General features: G+C 37.6%; 1 long non-coding RNA gene and 1 other non-coding gene across 2 annotated transcripts; both read right to left on the reverse strand.

Moving 5' to 3' along the window:
- Positions 1 to 1,856: 1,856 nt before the first annotated feature.
- Positions 1,857 to 3,961, reverse strand: LOC141615229 (uncharacterized). The gene is made up of 2 exons (XR_012529730.1): positions 3,885 to 3,961; positions 1,857 to 2,293 (listed from the first exon to the last, which is right to left on the reverse strand). It is a non-coding gene; the product is annotated as an uncharacterized LOC141615229 (long non-coding RNA).
- Positions 3,962 to 17,204: 13,243 nt separating this feature from the next.
- LOC141616470 (small nucleolar RNA R71) lies at positions 17,205 to 17,311 on the reverse strand. The gene has a single exon (XR_012530817.1). It is a non-coding gene; the product is annotated as a small nucleolar RNA R71 (small nucleolar RNA).
- Between the last annotated feature and the right edge of the window lie 1,523 nt (positions 17,312 to 18,834).

Here is an 18,834-nt window from a genome sequence, read left to right on the forward strand (position 1 = left end):
GACCGAAAACAACCCAGTACAACAACCATTACCGCCACTAACCACCACAACTACCACCAATCCTGACCCTTAACCACCCACAGCCACCGGTCCTATCCTAACCCAGGTCATTGTTCAACCAAATTGGGTTATTGTTCAATGGTCCCTCTGTATTTGTCGCGGTTTATCAACAAGCAACAACAACAACACGACATTATTACTTCCTCCTTCGCCCCCTGCCACCATGTCGGCACCATCGCCAGCCTCAAACCACCACACGACAACCACAAGGCAGAAACACAACCGAGCAGCCCAGCAACAATAACAACAGTAAACCGACAACAACAGCAGATACAATGACAATGCCTCCACTAGCCACCGCTACCACCACTTATCGCCACCCTAGACCTACCCATAACAATCCTAGACAACCACCACCATCTCTGGGTCAGTCGACTCTCATGTGGGTTCCCAATCCCCTATAAATCGCTTAACAACAATGACATCAACCTGTAATAACCCATCTTGCAAAACGCCTCGCCACCACCGACTGCCACCCCTATCTCCGCCGATAACTCCACCAACGCATCCCCCACACGACGCCCCAACCTGCCCAGAACCTTGTTGAGTCGCAAAGGTCAAGGATTCGGGGTTTTATTATATTTTTGGTGTCTTAGATGTGGTTCAACAAACAACAATTTCAGCAATTGAATAATAAGTCACGGTCAACGGTTATCCTAAGTCAACGGGTCAGATTAAGTCGGGTCAAAGGTAGAGGTCGGGTCTTGAGTCGAGTCAACATATTATTTTAATAATTTAATTATAAGAAAGAGTTTATGAGACGATTACCTTAAGACGGTTGTAAGATATATATAAAGTTCCCTTTTCCTTTTTATTTCTCTCTCTCACTTTTAATTGAGATTTATGTGAATACAATTGACAAAAGAATAGCCAGAGGGTCCTATTTATACTAATAGGTAGGTGGAGGAACTTTCCTTATCTTATTAGGTAATATTATTATTATTATCTCGTATTAATACCGTATAAAATACTTGTTACCTTATTTATCATATAATACCGTCACCATATATATTTATACTAGTATGCGTCATATGTATACATCCTCCGTCATATATTATTATGTATTATTTAATTATTATTTCCCGTGTCATAATTACACGTCTCAATAATTAATAATAATTAATATAAAATATCCATTTCCAAAGTTATTGTTTGGACTTTGATGATAATGGTCATAATGGAGTATGATGTGATTATTATCTTAAAGAAAAGATGCCAGAGGAGGGTTTGATCACAAATTGTGAATTAACAAAAGAAAAGCTTGAGTTAGGCGGCCATGAAGAGACCAAAAAAATAGAACATCTATATATATACACACACACACACAACGAAAGGATTAAACTCTACTACACGAGTAAATCTATTTTAAAAAAATATTTTCCTTAAAACCAAACTGTAATATTAGAGAGTAAAATAAACTAATCAAATAAAATATTAAATTATTTGGGATATTACAATCTTCTCCTCTTAAAAGAACTTCGTCCCGAAGTTCGAGTTTAGAAAATAAAAACAAATTGAAATTGAGTGGTATTACATTCCACCCTCCTTAAAAATAAAGTTCGTCCCCGAATGTAAAATTTTTAAAATGAATAAAATGACAACTCAAATTTGAAGAAAAGTTTCAAAAGTTAAAAAGGCGGTGCTTAGATGTGACGATCTCAACACCTAACCAAGAAAGAACCTGGCTCAAGCTCTCTATGTAACACCCTCATTTAATCAAGAGTCTTTACTAGACATTCTTAACTAAATAGGTGTGTTACCATCTCAGTTTCCTAAGGCAGTAGTTACAAAGTATAGCAATCCAAAGTACTTTATTAATTAAATTATCAAATGATCTTATTACAACATAAATAAAATACGATCTTAAATTAAATTACAAAACTCGCAGCGGAAAATATATGTCACGAAGTCTTTATTACATCTTCTATAAAACTCGTGAAGGTCTCTATCTCTGACTCGTTAGTCCACTCGTCCCAATCTTTAACCTGCCAATCAAATTGCTCCCCAATATTGGTTTATCACAGGTGTTTACCGAATACACGTCAACCCAAGGTTGAGTAGGAATAGCCAAACAACAACAATAAATGAAATACAAGAACAATATTAAATGAAAATGCAATGTATGCTCATGATCAATCCTCCGACGCTCCCGTTCATCCCGCCAATCCCTGGCCGGGTTAGTCTCATCATCCCAACCGAAGTTAAGGTAGTCTCATCATCCCAGAAACGGGTCCTGCAGAACCAGTTCTGAGGTATCAAATGCAAAAGCTCATGATATGAAAATGCAAACAATTACCTTCTCAGACCCGAAACTGAGGAATCCAATAATCAATAAAATCATCTCAGTCACGAGCTGAGGTAGTCTTTAAACAATTAATCCTAATCCAACAATTCAACAATCATAATTCATCCAACACAATTCAATTAAACAATTATACAACATTATCCAAGTAATCATTAAAGTGATTGAGTAGCTATCCTTCCTCAATAGAAAATCCGAGTCAAGCAAGCGAAATAATAATGCCAAAACCTCCCTTCAACAAATCCGAATAACAAGCACGCGAACCAAGTAGTAATAATATTACCGTCTCATAAGGTCGACACCTAAATAAATAAATAATAATAATAAACAATAATTACATTCTAATAATAATTTAATATATAAACTATTTAATTAATTAAATCCGGGTTAATAACTCATTAACAAATTATCCCGACTCATCTTAACTAAACTTGATTAAATTCCCAACTCAATGACCAAATAAATTAAACCCGAATACAAAACAATCCCACACCAACCATACACGGCCCAAGCCTTCAACCCATTTTTCCACATGACCCGACACCAACCTTCCCGAGTCAAAACCCGTCACCAAGCAATGTAATAATAATAATAATAATTATGACACTCACGATAATTAAATAACATTACGACTCGTAAAACCCGTCACACAATCAAACCACTGTCCACACACGTGTTCCTACCTGGAAAACAGACCGACAACAACCCAGGACAACAACCATTACCGCCACTAACCACCACAACTACCACCAATCCTGACCCTTAACCACCCACAGCCACCGGTCCTATCCTAACCCAGGTCATGGTTCAACCAAATTGGGTTATTGTTCAATGGTCCCTCTGTATTTGTCGCGGTTTATCAACAAGCAACAACAACAACACGACAATATTACTTCTTCCTTCGCCCCCTGCCACCATGTCGGCACCATCGCCAGCCTCAAACCACCACACGACAACCACAAGCCAGAAACACAACAGCAGCAGCCCAGCAACAATAACAACAGTAAACCGACAACAACAGCAGATACAACGACAATGCCTCCACTAGCCACCGCTACCACTACTTATCACCACCCTAGACCTACCCATAACCACCCTAGACAACCACCACTATCCCTGGGTCAGTCGACTCTCATATGGGTTCCCAATCCCCTGTAAATCGCTTAACAACAATGACATCAACCTGTAATAACCCATCCTGCAAAACGCCTCACCACCACCGACTGCCACCCCTATCTCCGCCGACAACTCCACCAACGCATCCCCCACACGACGCCCCAACCTGCCCAGAACCTGGTTGAGTCGCAAAGGTCAAGGATTCGGGGTTTTATTATTATTTTGGTGTCTTAGATATGGTTCATCAAACAACAATTTCAGCAATTGAATAATAAGTCACGGTCAACGGTTATCCTAAGTCAACGGGTCAGATTAAGTTGGGTCAAAGGTCGAGGTTGGATCTTGAGTCGAGTCAACATATTATTTTAATAATTTAATTATAAGAAATAGTTTATGAGACGGTTACCTTAAGACGGTTGTAAGATAGATATAAAGTTCCCTTTTCCTTTTTATTTCTCTCTCTCACATTTAATTGAGATTTATGTGAATACAAGTGACAAAAGAATAGCCAGAGGGTCCTATTTATACTAATAGGTAGGTGGAGGAACTTTCCTTATCTTATTAGGTAATATTATTATTATTATTATTATCTCATATTAATACCGTATTAAATACTTGTTACCTTATTAATCATATAATACCATCACCATATATATTTATACTAGTATGCGTCATATGTATACATCCTCCGTCATATATTATTATGTATTATTTAATTATTATTTCCCATCTCATAATTACACGTCTCAATAATTAATAATAATTAATATAAAATTTCCATTTCCATAAATCACATTTTAATAAAACGATGTTGACCAAACCTTTGACCATCCTCTAAAATACGGGGTATTACACTCTATGATTCAAACCGGGTTCATTTTAGATTGACTCACCGTAGTTCGTTGGTTTAGGATCCAAAACCGTTGCTCTGATACCACTTTGTAACACCCCCACAAGTTGGGATCCTTTCGTCTAGGCATTCCCAACACATGGAGGCATTACAAGAGTTGGTTTCCCAAGTTTGTAGTGCGAACAATCAAGTAAAGAAGTACTTAGCATAATATAAATAGATAAGTTATAGTTAGTTAGACGGTTACAAGTTTAAGGGATATAAAGACCATCCCAAATAGTACAACCAAATCGAAGCGAATGAAGTTTAAATGTCAAAAACTAAGATAAACAAGAATGGTGACAACTAATGAAGACCGCTCCCCAAGTCCTCGTATCTAGCATGCTAACCTGTCAACACTGCTCCTCATATGGGCGAAAATCACCATACGGTTCACCAAAGATATTTCAAAACCCAAGTGTTAGCTTAGCGATATTAATGCTCAATGAATGCAGTGACTAATCCTACTTACTCATATGACAATGCAAAGGCAATAACTAACATACCAACAAGATATGAAAACACATGAAAGTCATCCTCCAACATACACCTCCACAAACCGGTGATCGGGACACGCCCACGACGTCACTATTAACACAAGGTACTCGGAACACGTCCGTGGTACCGGGTCCGAGTGCGACTCGAGTCCTCTGCCAGACGTCGTGCCTCACCACACGAGTCCCTCCATAACCCAAGTACTAAATGTGCACATCCCCCTTGAAGTGGGAATCTCTAAGGGTGACTTGAGAGGAAGAAGTTTTCCCAACCGCTTTCCGTCTCCAAAATCGTAACCAATAATCCTCCAACATCTTCCATTGTCAACCAAACCATGAACAAACCAAACAAGTCCAACCAACACAACCATACAACCATATCAACACAATAAGTATAATCATGCTCAATTAGCACATGGACCTGCATGGTTAGTTGCCACACAAGAACGCAATCTAATAGGCAAATAGCACATAAGGAAACAATTAGCACATGGACCTTGAATGCGAAAGGAAACATACAGGTTTTGAAAGCTCTTTTCTTTATAAAATTGCTTAAAACTTCAAATACGAAATTTGTTGTTTGTAATGCGTTATGCATATCCAATGGGCTCTAGACGCATAAGTGACGTGACGTAGACCTTATACGGACGCAAGACGACAGACTGACGCAACGCGGACTTAGATTTGACGCGACACAAGGATGAATTTTGACAGACTTTGCTTAAGTACGCGTAACCCCTAACCAAGTGTGGGCGACAACTCATATCAGTTCTAAAGGTAAAAGATCTGCGAGAATGATGGGGACATATAAAGGCAAGGCATAAGCCATGGATCAACTGTCTACTGGGATGTCTTTCACCACTGTCTACTGTAAAAGAGACCTCTCTTGAGGCACGATAACTTGGAGAATCGATCTCAGACCTTTGTCATCGTCCGGACTGAGTACTAGCTCGACTCAAAATAAAAGAGGAATAAAGGAAGGGTGTCATCTCGGAAGAGAAGCCCTTAGTATGAGAAGATGACCCTGGATTTTGGTAAAAAAGGAGACTGGGCGATGAGAAGGAGCCCCCAGTAAAGAGGTAGAAAATGAAAATTGTGGCGAGGATGGTTATGAAATGGAAAAGGATGTTCGAGGTTGAAAGTTTATGGTTGGGACGGTTGTGCCGTTGAGGTGATGTGGGAGTTGTCGTCGGGTCTCCCAATCAAACACATATATATTCTCAACAAACAACTAGTTAGTGGTTAAGTCGAGGTCGATCCATGGGACGGTGTGCTTTGGGTTCTAAGTCTATTTATCTCAATTTATGCTAGTGTCACAATTGATTTGGGTTTCGAGTTATGTTCTAGAATAATGCAAGCAATAAAGTAAAGCAAACAATAAATCAAGAGATGTAAACAAATGATTAAAAGCGCTAGGATGTCATGGGTTCATAGGGGATTCATGATGGTGATCATACATACATGTTCTCAATTAGATGCAAACATTTATTGTTGTGATGGGATCGAGTTGGTGTTGATGCCTGTCGTTATGCACCAAAAATAATATTTATAACCTAAATACTACTAACAGAAGCTAGTGGCAGTCAGGGTTGAACCACAGAGAGGCAGATGTAATTATTAGTTATCTAAGTTCAGTCCAAGGTAACAATGATGTGGGGGTTTGATTGAATTGGTCTATAACTAAAGGGCACTAAACTAAAGAAATGTATAAAATCAAATATAAAAAGGGTACTAAGATGGTCGGTTCACTGTAGTTTCGGCAGCAGCATACTAAGTAGGCCTGAAACAAACACATGAGGCGGGAAAACAAGAGGTCCTCTCGGTCCACTCTTAACAAGCAGCGTCTTTCGATCTCGCTACGGGTCCCTAATATCACTAGTACTGACTCTCGTCATGAAAAGTGACTAAAAACCTAAACTTTACCTATCTTTCGATCTCAGCATAGTTTAGTCATTTTAATTGGTGGTCTAACAACCTTCCCTATCTTTTGATCTAGTGGGTCAGTCAATTACTAAGCATTCAACTAGTCGCGTGCACTCGATTCGTCAAATATAGAATTTAAAGCAATTAAAACGAAGCAAAACCTCACGTGGCCAGTCGATCGACCAGGGTGTGCGGTCGATCGACCGTGGCGCGACTCAGGTCGTACTATTCTACTGCCGCCTAATCTACAGATTCCCTATATCCTAGACGAGGTATTTAGCTACTCATGATATTGGTAAAAACAACAACAAGATTAACGAAATAGACTACTGAATTCATGCTTAAATTAACGGAACAAAAGATTAGCATAAAACGATAATTATGGCTTCGAGAAACTAATCTATTAATTCTAGCTACGAACGAAATAAAGCAATAAAACTGGAATAATGAACAGAGGAATACCAGTAGAAGAATTGCAGGAAGAAAAGCACGAACGAAAGAAATTGTATTGATTGATTCCACTCCGAAAACAAACCCCTAATTAATGATAAATTAAAACTGGATGAAAGCTCAATGAAAAACTGAATTTCTTGTTCTCAAAACCTAGCATACGTTATATAGAATACAACGTAGTTCTTATTTCCAAAACCTAACTACTATGGGCTTGCTATTCCTCGATCTTTTAATTCACGTCAAAGTAGCGGTGTGGTCGATCGACCACTGAAGCCGGTCGATCGACTGGTCCATGCTGAACAGTAGTTCCTGAAAGTCGTGGTATGGTCGATCGACCATAGGTAGCGGTCGATCGACTGCTTTAGCTGATACTTGACTTCTAAATTCTCGTGGATTTGTCTTTCGGGCCTCAAAATGCGCACCAAGATCGTTCCTTGAGTAAGTACTTTACGTCAAATGCAGTGCAAGGTACTCGGGGACGGATTTAGCTCAAAATCTACTCATTTCCGCATAAATCTGCAATATTACATAAAAATACGAAAGTAGACGAAATAGGGCAAATAGTAGCATAAACTAAACAAATGAGCTCTGAAATGCGTGTAAAATGAGGTGTAAAACGTCATATTTAGGACATGCATCAGGTGTATAAGCTTAAAATCCCTAAGAAGGTTTGGGTCCCGGAGCCGAATCGATTAGATTGTACAACACCTACAAGTCGACTTAGTCCTTCCTATTCAACTATATGCATGGTATAATAAGACTTGAGTTGGTGTATAAGATTACAAGCCTCATTGAAAAGATAGGTGATGGGTAAAAATATAAGTATTCATAGGCTCGCATTTCATCAAACATGATATGTGCATAAGTTGAAATCATAACAAGTAAGCAAATAAAACATGAAAACATATTAGATTAAGCATGAATCATTCCCCATGTTTGTTTCCCTTAATTTCCCATTAAGCCTAGCTAAAAGACTACTTACTCATTATCATGGGAAACATGTCATTAATGGTGTCAATCATTACAACAAGTATAAACATGATAAGAAAATGAGGAAATAAACAATAAAGAGTAAAGAGATTATACCAAACTTAAGATGATCCAAATAATGAAGCAAAGAATAATAGAAGAAAACTTAATTGATTGATGAAGAGTTGTCAATCCTCCAATAATAACCCAATAATCTTCAATTACCCAATAATAAAGCTTGAACAATAATTAAGGACAAATTAATGTGTAATTTTGTGGAATGATTGAGATTAATCTATTCTACTCCTAATCTAATCTAAGAGAGATTGATTTAATCTAAGGAAGACTTGATCTAGCCTAAGTATCCCTCCTTTTTATTATTACAAATGAGGTATATATAGTGGTACATCATTAGGTTAAGTAAGGATAGATTAGTAAATAACAATGCTAATTTTTGAGTAGGGAAATGCAAGTCTTGCGAGGAGATGAGCATATCACGCCGCTAATGCTCCCACGATCCGCTCGGACCAGGAAAGGAGATGCTCGGATCAGGAGGGAAAGAGACGCTCGTCTTCTGCACGGGACGCTCAAATCATGAGAAGAGGATCCGCTCGTCTTGTGCCTAAGACGCTCGGGTTATTGCATAGTGTGATCCTTGCTTCACGACCTTTAGTCTTTGCATATTCCTTATTCTTGATTTGTCGGTCGTCGTTCTTGCCTTCTCTTCATACTAATCCATCTAAGGTCGTCATCAACCTTCCAAATGTGCACGGGAGACGGCAATTCCGCCTCATTGTCCTCTTTCCTACAAGTCAAACAAAATACACTAAGAAAGCAAAGTACAAAGGATTTGACGGATATAATGGCCATGAAATGTTATAATAGTATGCAAAATAGGTTCAATTAGGGGACTAAATGTACGCAAATAAGAGTCACATCAAACATCCCCAAACCAAACCTTTACTTCTCCCGAGTAAAGAGGTGACTAGAACTAGACCTTTATTTAAGCTATCCTAATAATATAACCGATCTAAGACAATTAGCGGATCTCACTCCGCCCCTTCAACTCACAACAAGACATCCATGAGGTAAGGTGCCTTCTTGCAAGGCAAGGTGGGTCTTGCCAAAATGGTGATACATCCAAGCATTTAAAGCACACAAAACAAGGAGTGGATGCATCTACAAAAATGAATAGGCTCTTTTCTCATCTAAGTGGCAGAAATTATCTAGAAGGGAAGCAATCTAAGGGTATACACTCCATCATAGATACAGTTTCTTCAAACTACTAAGCCCAGAAGGATACCAATAAATCACCTCCAAGTTGTGTCAAGCTAGGGTACCTTTGTCCTCAATTGTTAAATGCTTTCGTCAAGAGTAGACTCCCTATGGTGTTAGAAACACTGGAGGATCGCGGAATTCTCCTTCTTGCCTAGACAAGAAAAAGGGTCGACCCCTTTCTACCATTCACAAAAATTGATTTGATGGATAAAAGGGATCATTTGTATTTTGAGTTTCATATGGGAGTTTGCTTTTGTTGTTTTCCCCCCCCAATTTGTGGCATTTGACATTTTGAGAACACTTTCTTTGCCATTTCTTTTGATGTTTGGCATTTCGATACTTGACAACTTTCAACTTTTTGCATTTCTTTTGAACATTTTCAAAGCTACCCCATTTGTAGTGAGGGTGCCTTATATTTGAAGCATATAAGTCCTTATTTTTGTACTCCTCTTTTCTTTTGATGCAAATTGCAAACTTTTTCATTTCTTTTCATTGCTTGAACTCAAATTTGAACAATTTTGTGTCCATTCCTTTTTGTTGACAAAAATGTGGTAGAATATGGAAGATGGTTGCATGGCTTCAAGAGTCACCTTGGAATAAATGGTAGCCAAGGAGTTATCACACCACAAGGTACTCTTGACTAGGCTTTAATCCATGGGTCAAAGGATACTAGCATGACACATCCTAGGGTGTTTTACAAGTATTCTAATGAGCAAAGTCTCAAGAAGAAAAAGTATCTACAAAGGCCTATCACTACAACAAATCATCACTTGTGCCACGAATTATGCCACGGGAACTCATAATTCGTGGCTAAATTTTGCTTAGCCACGGGAAAAACTTATTCATTATTTTGGAAAAAAATTTATGCCACGGGATAACTTTTCCCGTGGCAAAAAGTCACTTCCGCCACGAATTAGGCTACACCCGTGGCAAATAATCATTTTAGCCACGGCCTATGTCACACCCGTGGCGAAATTTTATTTAGTCACGAATTGTTCCGTGCTAAATATTTTTTTAGCCACGAACAAACAAACACCCGTGGCGAGTATATTTTCCGACTTAAATCTGAATGAAATTTAATCAAATATAGTAATATGAAAATACATTTGAATATAAAAATTTAGAAACACTTTGATTAATTTAATTAATATTTTTTATTATTTTATTTACTTTAATAAGAAATTTTAAAATTTTATAAACTTATAAGCAAGCAAAGAAAAGTTTATCGTCTAATTTTTTGATTTTTTACAGATCACATTTATGTTTTGTAGGTTTTTCAAAATATTGATAATTTAAAAAAATTGTTTTAATATATACTCTGTTTATTAAAGTCGTGAATTTCTTTTTTTTTTTTTAAATTAAACTTTATAATCTTGAATAACAATCTTAAATGATCGTATCACATTTAAAGATATAGCATATCAAATTGAATAAAAAATTTAGTTACCATCTATCTTTGAAAATCCAAAATTAATATATTGTTAAAATATTTCATTCAAAATTTTATTTCCAACTTTATTTGTAGGATATTTATAGAAAAATTTGAAGTTGATATAAAATTTACGGAAATGTTCCATGGTACCCTCGAACTTTGCCAGATTACGCATGGTACCCCTTATTTTAAGTTTCTACATATGTTGCCCTTGTGTTTACCTTTTTCATTCCCAGAATACTCTTTGGGAAAATTTCGTCATAACGTCGTTACTCCTATAAGTAATTTGTTGAGTAATTGTGTATGTTATGTTGTTATTGTTATATTATTTAGGTACTAAATGTTAGTTTATTAGACAAAATAAGGATTTAGGTATTATTAGATGATGAATTGATAGTGTATTAGATAACAAAAAAAAAGGCGTCACAAGGCATATGAGTAGCGGCGTTATGACGGAAGTTTGTCAAAGGGTATTCTGAGACTGAAAAACGTAAATACAGGGGTACCATATGTAAAAACTTTTAAAAAAGGGTACCATATGTAATCTGTCAAAATTCGAGGGTACCGTGAAAAATTTACGTAAAATTTAACTTGCTGAGAAAAAAATTGGGAAATTTTTTTTCATTGAAAATGAGCGCATCACACGGAAAAATATATAAATTATAATAATTTAAAGTCACATGTGATAATGTGAAAATTTTAAGAAAAGAAACGATAAATTATAACAAAGAGAAATCAGTTTAGGAAAATAAGTGATTCTTTTGTACAATAAACTTTTTCGTGGTTTTTGGGTAAAAAAGTGACTATTTTTTGGTTAATAGTGATCACTTTGGGGAAAAAAGACCTTTAATTATAAAAAGCGGTCATTATTTTACCAAAAAATGGTCTCATTTTTCATATCGCAGGTACAACGGTTATACAATAGAATTTGCGAAGAAAAATATACGAAAAAATGAGTACATGAGAAATGAAAATAAGTATGTCGATAAACAAAAGAAATAAAAAAATGTTAGGAAAACACAACTAATTTTACTTTTTGGAGAAAATGGTTTACTGACTTGGGCAAAAAAAAATGATGTCAAAATCATTAATCAGGAGGTTAATGTCGAAAATTTAATTGTTTCGGCCAAAATAATGCTTTTCCCGCAAAAATTGTAAAACATGTAACATTTATGTAATTAAATAGTACTAAAGGTAAGATTTGAAAGAAAAAAAATAAACTTAAAAGGATTCAAAGTGCTAATTATATCAACAAAGGTAACATTCAATTTTGGTGGTACATCAAAATAACTCTACGGTTAAGCGTGCTCAGGTGAGAGTAGTGTTGGGATGGGTGACCTCCTGGGAAGCCTCTCCGGTGCTCACAAATGCATGACTCGTGAAACGAAATAACGTTCAAATGAATCAAGTTAACTAGCGAAACAATTACCTAGATTGTCACGGTTCCGTATATGATAAAATACCCATTGTGAAAAATAAATAAATTATTTTACGTTTTATTTATTTAATTTTCATATATATTATTTGCCACGGGAATTATTTTTTCGCCACGGGAAATTTCTTTGGCCACGGGAGTTATTAGCCACAAGAGAATCCGTGGCCAAAAATTCAATAATAGCCACGTTCTTGTTTTTCCCGTGGCTATCCCTTTGCCACGGCCACTTGCGCCACGGAAGGTATTCCCGTGGCAAAATGATTTAGCCACGGAAATTTAGTACTTGCGCCACGAATTTAGCCGTGGCCCAAGTGCTCATTTGTAGTAGTGTATATACACTTGTCAAGCTTCCCAAATAGATGCTTTCACAAAATTTCTATCCATGCAAACATGATACAACTATCATATATACAACCTAATGCATATGCTTCTACTAACTAGAATGCCATATAATCTAAATGCAATCCTATAATCACATTATTTATACCGCATCAATCAAAAGATAGCCACATTGTTATTAACCAAAAAAAAGGAGGAGGGAGATTTGGAAAGATCATACCATGCGGTCTTCTATATTCTCATGTCTCGGATGTGGCGTGGTCGATCAATGTGAAAAAGGATAGACAAACACAATATATACAAACACAATATATATATATATATATATATATATATATATATATATATATATATATATATATATATATATATATATATATATATATATATATATATACAAGACTACACTATAAAGGAAATGAACATGTTTTGGCTTTTTTGCAATTTTCAAATTTTATGATTTTTATATTTTATTAAATTAAAGAACATATTTTTGTATTTTTCAAAACTTTTCTAATTTTTTTGTATTTTTGGAATATAAATTCCCATCCCCCACTTTATTTTGGACATTGTCCTCAATTTACATGTAGAAGTAGGAATGAAAAAGAAATACATGTTTTTGGATTTTTGATTTTATGGAAATTGAAGTACAAATGCAATGATATGATATGAATGAATGCATGCTCTAAATGCAATTTTATATGATATATATAACAAATGAATGCAATCTAAACTACACTAGATTATGCATGCTAAATGCTTAAGTCACCTATGATCAAACCTCCCCAAACCGATTTAAACACTATTTCTAGTGTAGAAATGAATAGGTTTGGTCATTAGTAACTATGCATGAATGCAAGTTTATATGCAACTATCTACATGATTCATGTGAGATATATTACGATGCAAATTATACTATGTGAACTAACTAATGTGAATGATATAATACAAATACAAGATAATTGAAAATGCAATACAACTATACAAGAGAGAAAGGAAGAGAAAAATAATATCTTACAATTAGAGGTGGTGTGGTAGACACCTCTTGCCATCTCACTCGTCATCATCATCATCATCTTCATCGCGGTATCTATACCCGCTAGAACCTCCTTGGTCATACCCTCCTCCTTGGACGTAGAACCCTCCACCTTGGCCGCGAATGTTCCCGTCTTGGTTCCCTTGATTAGGGAACAAAAGGTGCGGTTGAGCCCAAGATGGGCGAGGGCCTCTAGGGTCGATATATCCTTATTGAGCCATTTGGTAGTATTGAGGATAAAGGGCCAAGTAGTTGTCAACCCTCCCATCGTGCACTTCAAGATCGACCCATTGCATAAGTTTCATCAAATCATTCATGTCTGGAGCATTGGGAACTTGAGGAGTGAACGGTACATGTTGAGTGGGGTAGGGTGGAATGGGTACATATGACGGTGTTGCATTATCCCGTACTGGCATCCCACGAGGTTGACGAGGTGCTTCCTCTCTTTGTGGTGGGTTGGGGTAAATCTCAATATCGAGGAGGTAGCTCGGTGTAGGTGAGTACCGACTCAACCGAGGCTCGGTAGGTGGTACGTTCCACCCCATGAGGACAATAGAAGAGCATCCCTTTGTAAACCACTCCACACTCCCAGTTTGAGTGTAGGTGCACCACCGGTGGTGGTTGAAGACAACTTCTTCGTCAATCAAAGTGCTCCCTTCGAGCTTCTCATAGGCCCCATGAAAGTTAAACCCGGGGCAAAGATCATTTGCCAACATTGTGACTAGGCCTCCCATCACAAATGTCTTAATGTTAAAACTGCCTTGAGCGTAATCAAAGAATCTTGTAAGCGTCTCAAGGGGCGTGTTAAAATTATAAGGCGTTGCCCCTTGAACATTCAAATAAGACTCTAAGAAGGTCAAATCAAGGAGAGTGCACCTATCTTGTTCAAACCTCCCATTGATAGTGCCGGCTATGAAGCGCTCGGTGATCCGAGTCACCGGATGTTGAATTGCAAAGGTATAGCATTGCTTCAAGTGAATGAGGTCCCTCCCGGATATAGCTCTCCAAATGTGGTGATTTGACCATAATTAGCGCATATTTAGTCCCCGAATTAGCCTTGTTCCCATGCTTTTTAGTGCATATTTGGGTCATTTGTTGTCTTTAGTTCTTTGTTTTGCATATTCTTTGAGGTTTTGTGTCCTTGGTAGGAAAGGAGTGCAAACCTTGCATTTTCATGGCAAAATGAGACTAAATTGATTGAATTCAATGACCAAGCATCAAGGAGAGACAAGATTAGAAAGCCTTTGTACATATTTTAGTAGATGAGCAATGTTGAGGAAAGATCCTTGCATCCCCAAGGAAATCCCCAAGGATTTTATGAAGAAAAGGGAAGAAAAGAAGAAGAAACAAGACTGAGGAGCAATCCGTGCGGATTGTCCTGAATCCGCCCATCCCCAGCACCACAATCCGTGCATCTTCCTTCAAAGACGCCCGGGCAGCAGCTACCAGAAGACGTGCGTCTTCTCCCAAAGACACCCGGGCAGAGACCGTTGAATCCGGCCGTCCCGTGCCTAAGACGCACGGATTCCAGTCCAGCACAAATCCGTTTCTTCAAGCTTCAAAGAAAAACGCCCTTCCTTTGAAAAATACCGGCGTTTCCCCTGCTCAAATCTAAAAAGTGAAATTACTAGTTTAGCCCTTAGTTAACCCTAATGCATCCACTTAATTTCCACTATAAATACCCCATTAGTCTAATTAGAAGAGCATGTTCTTCTTATCAATTCTTAGAGTAGTTAATATCAATCAAATCCCTCTTTAGTTTTGTAATCAACAATTAATCAAGTTTTAATACAAGTTTTATTTCCTTAATCTCTCTTTTGTTCATCCTTTATTTTGGGTAATTGAAGATTATTTGGGTTATTATTGGGAGATTGACAACCTCTCAATCAAGCATCATGTACTTCTTTTATTCTTTGCTTTATTATTGGAATCATTAGTAGGTATAATTCTCTTAATCCCTTTTTAATTATTGTTAATTACTTTCATTTGTTCATCATGTTTCATTTTGTTGGTATGATTGACAACCTTGCTAGCATGATCAACATGATAATGAGTGAGTAGTGACCTAGCTAGGGTTAATGGGTAATTAGGGGAAACCAACATTGGGAATGATTCATGCTTAAATTAATATGCTTTCATGGTTTATTTGCTTGCTTGTTTTGATCTCAACTCATGCACATGTTATGTTTGATGAAATGCGAGCCTATGAATCCTTGCATTTTCTACCCATCACCTATCTTTTCAATGAGACTTGTAAGACAGAAACCAACTTGAGTCTCATTCGACCATGCATGTTGTTGAGTAGGGAAGATTAAGTCGACTTGTAGGTGTTGTACAATCTAATCGATTTGGCTCCGGGACCCAAACTTTCCTAGGATTGTAAGATATAACCCAACTCAATCCATCACAACAATAATTGCTTGCTTATAATTTGAGAACATGTTTGTATGATCAATTCCCATGATTCCCCTATGACCCCATGATACCCTAGTGCTTTTTATCAATTGTTTACAACCCTTTCAATTCATCTTGCTAATTTACTTTCATTGCTATTTAGTTTAGTGACCTTCTACATCAACCCAAATTGTGACACCCCTAAGACACCACTAGTTTCAATAGAAATCTCATCTCAATTCCCGTCCCTTGGGATCCGACCTTTACTTGCCTCTTTACTAATTGTAGAGTTGTTTGTGAAGTTATAAATTGTGTTTTGGTCTAGGTGCTCCTAACGACAAGTTACCAAAAAGATTTAGTCCCGACCAAAAATGGCGCCGTTGCCGGGGACGGTGTTAACTTGATTTAGATTTCCTTATATTGTTATTAGTTGTGTCTTTTTTTGCCTTGGAGAAGTAAAACTCCTCAAGGTTTGTTCTAATTATTTTCGAGTTGTTTGATATTTTGCATGTCTAGAAGGTCACAAGGTGATTTGTTACCTTTTGATCGTGAAATTGAAAGAACTTTGACAACCAATAGAAGACTTGCTAGGAGGAATTTGAGAGGTATTAGTGAGGTTGTAGATATTCAACCAACTATTGATTTCATCAACCCTTTTGCAAGAGAAGGTGAGGAGAACCCAACACAAAATACAACACAAAATCAACCCACAATGCCTAAGTTTTCATCACATTCCGTACCCACCGAGGAGAACCTACCCAATGGTACTCCCACACCACAACATTTGACCGGAAATTTTATTGCCAAATCCGCCTTTATCCAATTAGTTGAAAGGAGCCAATTTGGAGGGATGCCTAGTGAAGACCCTCATTCTCATATGGAGACCTTTTGTGACTATTGTGATGCGATTTCTCAAACCGGTGTAACTCAAGACCAAATTCGATGGGTCTTATTTCCTTTTTCTCTAATTGGCACTGCGAAACAATGGTTGAAGGGCCTTGATAAGGCCACTCTCGGAATTGATTCTTGGAAGAAGTTGGCTCTAGCTTTCTACAAAAAATTCTACCCACCGGAAAAGACTAACATGCTAAGAGCTCAAATTACGGGTTTTAAGCAAAGGGATGAAGAATCTTTGTATGAAGCTTGGGAGCGGTTCAAGGGAATTTGTCGCTCTTGTCCTCACCATGGACTTAGCGAGTGGTTCTTGGTACAACAATTTTGGAACGGTCTATATGAAGATTCAAGGAACATTCTCAACATGGGATCAAATGGAATGTTCACCGAAGTTGATGACAATCAAACTTGGAACAAAATTGAGGAAATGGCGGTCCATAACTCACAATATAGTAGACCTCGCAAGGCTACTAGAGGAGGAAAGCATGAAGTGGACTCCGTTACTCAATTGGGTGCTCAACTTAGTGCTCACATTGACACAATCAATTTGAAGTTTGAAAAAGCTATGGCTAGACTTGAAGAAGCCTCAAAATCACCAAAGCATCATGTTAATGCCATGACAGCATCTCAATCAATCCCAAGTGGGATATGTGAGAATTGTGGAACTTTGGGACATGACCAAAGTGAATGTAGGGGAACAAATGAACAAGTGAATGCTTTCCAAGCATACAAGAGTGGTACCCCTTATTCCAACTATTACAATGAAAACAACAAATTCCACCCAAATCTCTCATGCAAAAGCCAAAATGTTCAAAACCCTCAAACAACATACACCCCACCTCCCATGAGAAACCAAAATCAAAGACCCTTTTACAACCAAAACCAAGGTTACCAAAATCAAAATCCATACAATCAACAAAATGACCAAGGTTTTGATGTTCAAAAAGCGGTCCTCCAAATGCAAAAGAATCAACAAGAATTTTTCACTCAAATGCAAAAAGATAGTCAAGCAAAGGAAACCACCATCAACAACATTCTAGCTCACACCAAAATGTTGGAAACCCAATTGACTCAACTAGCATCTTCAAGCTCACAAAGACAAAAGAGGCAATTACCACCTCAAAGTAATCCCCCTAGACATGAAACGGTTTGTGCCATTCACTTGAGAAGTGGTACAAGGTATGAAGCACCAAAGAAGCAAGTTGAGGATGAAGTTGTGAAAGCTAGTGATAAGGAAGAAATTGTGCAAAACTCCAAAGATGGAGAACCATCAAAAGAAGAAATTCCAAAGAAAAATGAAGACAAGGTCAAGGAGAAGGAGCCGATTGTGATTAGACTTCCTTTTCCAAGTCGTCAAGCCTAGCCCAAATTTGATGACCAACTTGGAAAGTTTATGGAAATTGTGAAGAATTTGGAAGTCTCAATTCCTTTCACGGAATTAATCAATCACGTGCCGGCCTATGCGAAATACATGAAAGACATCCTCACAAAGAAGAAGTCGATCCGGAAGCTTGAGACTATCGCCTTCACTAAGGTGAGTAGTGCAATACTTCAAGGGAGTTCACCTCCAAAACTCAAGGATCCGGGAAGCTTCTCAATACCGTGTACCATTGGCAACACCACGATCAACAAAGCCTTGTGTGATCTAGGGGCTAGTGTGAGTGTTATGCCGTACTCGGTGAGTAAAAGGTTGGGGATGGGAGAGCTTAAATTCACCAATATCACACTCCAAATGGCCGATAGATCGACGAAGACACCATTAGGGATATGGGAAGATGTTCCCGTACGAATTGGGAAGTTTTTCATCCCGGTGGACTTTG

This window comes from Silene latifolia, chromosome 11, assembly GCF_048544455.1.
Source record: "Silene latifolia isolate original U9 population chromosome 11, ASM4854445v1, whole genome shotgun sequence".
Lineage (NCBI taxonomy): Eukaryota > Viridiplantae > Streptophyta > Magnoliopsida > Caryophyllales > Caryophyllaceae > Silene > Silene latifolia.